The sequence below is a fragment of the Rhinopithecus bieti genome, unplaced genomic scaffold (assembly GCF_001698545.2).
Source record: "Rhinopithecus bieti isolate Rb0 unplaced genomic scaffold, ASM169854v2 scaffold_27016, whole genome shotgun sequence".
Taxonomy (NCBI): Eukaryota; Metazoa; Chordata; class Mammalia; order Primates; family Cercopithecidae; genus Rhinopithecus; species Rhinopithecus bieti.
The window spans coordinates 82,021-87,247 of NW_016812222.1; positions in this window are offsets into that span (position 1 = coordinate 82,021).

Here is a 5,227-nt window from a genome sequence, read left to right on the forward strand (position 1 = left end):
CCTTATACGAAGATTAATTCAAGATGGATTAGAGACTTAAATGTTAGACCTAATACCATAAAAACCCTAGAAGAAAATCTAGGTAGTACCATTCAGGACATAGGCATGGGCAAGGACTTCATGTCTAAAACACCAAAAGCAACGGCAGCAAAAGCAAAAATTGACAAATGGGATCTAATTAAACTAAAGAGCTTTTGCACAGCAAAAGAAACTACCATCAGAGTGAACAGGCAACCTACAGAATGGGAGAAAATTTTTGCAACCTACTCATCTGATAAGTATTTATTTGTGCACTGCAATTCAAAGCATTAGAAACATTGAGAGTTCAAGTGCTATTTCTTTGCAAAAATGTATCAAGAGTAGTTGGAAGACTGCTTGCCTTTTTCTTGTATATTTCTGATGTGGAGTGATATGGTTTGGCTCTGTGTCTCCATCCAAATCTCATCTCAAATTGTAATCTGCATGTGTTGTGGGATGGGCCTGGTAGGAGGTGACTGAATCATGGGGTGGACTTCCCCTTGCTGTTCTCGTGACAGTGAGTTCTCGTAAGATCTCAGTGAGTTCTCATGAGATCTGGTTTTTTGAAAGTGTGTGGCATTTCCCCCTTCGCGCTCGCTCTCTCTCTTCTGCCACCATGTGAAGAAGGTCCCTGCTTCCTTTTCTCCTTCCACCATGATTGTAAGTTTCCTGAGGCCTCCCAGTCATGCTTCCTGTTAAGCCTGTGGAACTGTGAGTCAATTAAACCTCTTTTCTTCATAAATTATCCAGTCTCCGGTAGTTCTTTATAGCAGTGTGAGAGTAGGCTAATACATGGAGCAAGCATCATTTCTTTTTATTTTTTATTTATTTTTTTATTTTTTTTGAGATGGAGTTTCACTTTTATTGCCCGGGCTGGAGTGCAATGTTGTGATCTTGGCTCGCTGCAACCCCCACCTCCCTGGTTCCTGCGATTCTCCTGCCTCAGCCTCCTGAGTAGCTGGGATTGCAGGCATGCATCACCCAGCTAATTTTGTATTTTTAGTAGAGATGGGGTTTCTCCATGTTGGTCAGGCTAGTCTCGAACTCCTGACCTCAGGTGATCCACCTGCCTTGGCCTCCCAAAGTGCTGGGATTATAGGCATGAGCCGCCATTCCCAACCAGGAAGCATCATTTCGATTATACCTTCGTGTTTTGCCATCTTTCTAAGTTTGGACTAGCTTCCAACATGTTATCCCTTGCATTTTCAATATTGTGAAATCACTCCAGAAGGTCCTTTCATGTGAAGATTTTTGCTGGTATTTCAACCTTTGGGACATCTTCAGCCCTTTTATTACCACTCCTCTCCCATTTGTGGGAGTTTGTCTTTACTACCTCCCTCTGGCTGCCTATCTGAAGTTCCTGCGTCAGGGTCTACATTGCCATGGTCAACTATTTGTACTTCTAGAATTCCACTCACATTCAATTTGAACTTCACTTGCAGCATTTTCACTTCTCATTTCTTCACTGTAATGTCATCTTGGTTGCAAAATTCCTCTTTCAATTATTCATTTCTTTAAAATGTCATATGGGCTCATCACTGGGAGACAAGGAGGCAACCCAACTTTAGGCTTTGTTGTATAAGTAGGAGATTCATAAGGACCAATCACCAACAGACTTTGAAAGATGCAACATGACTGGTTACTGATCATGACAAGCTTTTGTTATTTCCATGGTGATTTGTGGACTGAAGAGCTAGCCCAGAAATTTGCACTCTATGCAAATTACAGTAAATTTACTATGGCACCTAAATTTTGAGACTTGTGTTGTGGGACTGATGTTACTTAACTAAACTATGGTAAGTGAAATGCATGCATGTCAGCACCAAAGTGAGAGCTGCCTGTATTTGTCTATCTTACACAAATAGAATGTCAGTTCTATCATGGCGGGTTGGGGGTGGGGGAGGATTATCTGTATCCTCAGTTGCCAGAACTGTGTCTGCCATATAATAGGCTGTTAATTTTTTAAAATGAGTGAATACATCATTGAGACCCTTGGTTTCTACTAGGTGTTGGATTTCAAAAGAAACACTTCTCTTCATTTGATCACTTGGCTTGTGTGCTGTATTCTCAAGTTATTTCTTTAAAGACTACTCTCTCTTCTTTCTGTTTAAAACATTCCATCAAAAATTAAACAACCTCTAGAAAGTAAGAAAGTGCTAAAAAGAAAACAAAGTCAACCCCAAAACCAAAACCCACGGTGACTGGAGTACATCAAAGGGGCACAGGAACCAACTGAAAGAGCTCCCAAAGGACAAAACTGGAACACTTTCAGCAAAAAAATAAGTAAAGTAGTAATGAGTTATAATCCAAAGTATAAAATAAATATCTGAGTCCATACCGATATAAATAAATGATTGAATAAATTAATGGGGAAGAAGAGAAGAATCTCCAGTGCAGAAAAGTCCCAGATAATTTATTTATACACTCCCCGCTAAAGGAGGTGGAACATAACTTCCACTCCAGAAGTGTGGGCTGTGTGTTGTGACTTCTTTGCAAAGAGTACAGCATGAAAAAAAGGAGAAAAAATAACTTTCCAGTGGAAAAACCTGACAAATACAGCTTCAGCCAGGTGATCAAGAGTTCATCAACAGTTATAAATCAACATTAACAATCATAAATCATGTCACTAATATGTACCTTTAATATGATGTGATGAAGATGACACTTTTCCTCTGTTACCTTCCCCCCAAAACTCACAGCCCCAATCTAATCATGAGGAAAACATCAGACAAATTTCAATAAGGAGGTATCCTGCAATATCGGGCCCAGAACTCCTCAAAATGGTCAAGGTCATCAAAATCAAGGAAAGTCTAAAAAACTGTCATAGCCAAGAGAAGCTTGAGGAGATATGACAAGTAAATGTAACAGGTATCCTGGATGGGATGCTGGAACAGAAAAAGGACATTAGGTAAAAAGAAAAGATCTAAATAAACTATGAACTTTGATTAATCATAATGTATCAATATGGGTTCACTGATTACAATAATTTGTCATACTAATGTAAGATGCTAATGATAGGGCTCAATTTTTCTGTAAATCTAAAACTGTCCTTAACAAATTAAGTCTATTTAAAAAAATTAACGTCTTGTCCTCAGCTAGGTTTTATTTGCCTCTTGCACCCCGTGGGGAGCAATGCAAAGAAATGTGTGGTAGGGAGACTTTGTTAATATTCCAAAGTTTTATCTCACTTCACAAGCCTGAGGTTTCCTTTCCTCTCATCCTTCCTCTGTCCCCTACCAGAGCTCACCCCAGACCTAGGCACTCAGATCCCAGAGGAAGTGGCTTCTCAATCCCCCATGATGCTCACCCTAAACTTTTCCCATTAGTAAAACCCAGGTCAGACCATGTGAGATCAGAAAACTCTGGGTTATGTGAGTGAGCTGGGATAGCTCTGAGGACCTGACTATGAGTGAGTGAATAATGTCCTGAGCCCAAGTCTTCACAGGAACAAGTTGTTCCCAAGAGGAGTGTAATGGATGCTGAGAGGCACCTGGCTGTGGAGATGGTCCTCAGCATCAGCCCTATTGGGGATTGTCTCAGCTGAAGGGAGCACCCTTGCTTAGGTCATATCTGGGAACAGACCACATCTCATCGGACTCATCAACCTAGTCGTATAAAGGCCCAGCTCTCTTATCCTAACTCAGAGCAACTCTGGAGGAACGTCTTAGTACCAGGCTCCATGCAAGGACAGCTGAGGTCTTCACTGGGACTTCATTGCAGCCCACCTTCTTTTTCTCCCCAGTCCTGCTTCCCTCTTCTCCCATTCACAACTGTTGATCCTAAAAGTACTCCCTGAAAAAAAACCTACTTGCTCATCTTCACCCCAGAGTCTGTCTCCCAGGAAAGCCAACGTGGGACAGTGAGGCTGTGCTACATATCAGAAAGGTGGGGATCCCTTCATCTCTAAGGGAGCAAGTCAGTCATGGAAGAAGGCCTTGTTTATAGTACCTCCAGGTTAATGAGAATCCACAAACATGTTTATTCAAGAGAGGGACATAATTAAATCTATGTTGTAAAAAGACCAGTCTGGCTGAAGAAGGAGAAGGAGATTATAGGGGGCAAATAAAAATGGGGATACTCTAGTGAGAAGGCAATTGTTTTATTCAGGCAAGAGATGATGATAGAGATGAAGAAAGATTAATTCAGAAGGGATTTAGGAGGTAAATCCAATAGGGCCTGGCAGGAGCAAGATATGAGTGTGAAACTATGCCCCCAAAGAGTTAAAAAAAAACCAATTACTAACAGAAATTCTTGAGTTTACAGGATCGCAGATAAGGAAAAAAAAAAAAAAAAAAAAGCTTGCTAAACTGCTGAAACTTCCTCCACTTGTAAGATAACAAAACTGACTAAAATCTGTTGGAACCAATATGGCCAACTGGATTTTGCTCAGAATGAGCTTGCTGATGTCACAGCCTGAATTTCTACCACATATTTCATAATAATGCCCCAGGGTTTTGCACATGGGACCTGTGAAGAGGCATGGAGAGATAACCGTACCTGCCCAAGCACTTTCCAGACCTCCCCTTTCCTTTCATAAATCATACTAATCCCAGAATCCACGCCCTCAACTTTTTCTAATAAAGCTACTGCCTTGAAGCTAGCCCATGGAGCTAGATTTGAGCTAGACTCCTGTCTTCCTGTTAGTCAATTTGCAATAAAAATATTTTCGTTTCTCAAAAGCCTGGTGTCACAGTATTGGCTTCTAGCACATCAGGAAGCGACCCCCTTTTACTTGGTAGCAAGTGGATAAGTGAGGGTCTAGAGCATGAGTCCCTTCCTGGTCTGACAAACTGCATAGACGATGGTACCAAATACCAAACAGGCATGGTGTGGGAGAAGATAAGGTTTGTGAGTGCAGATCTGAAACTCAAACTTGAATATTTAAGGTATACAAAGGGGCCAGGCGCAGTGGCTCATACCCTCACACCTGTAATCCCAGCACTTTGGGATGTCGAGGCAGGTGGATCACCTGAGGTCAGGAGTTCGAGACCAGCCTGACCAATATGGTGAAACCCTGTCTCTACTAAAAATACAAAAATTATCCAGGCATGATGGTGGGTGCCTGTAGTCTCAGCTACTCAGGAGGCTGAGGCAGGAGAATTGCTTGAACTCGGGAGGCGGAGGTTGCAGTGAGCTGAGGTCATACCATTGCACTCCAGCCTGGGCAACAAGAGCGAAACTCCATCTCAAAAAAAAAAAAATATATATA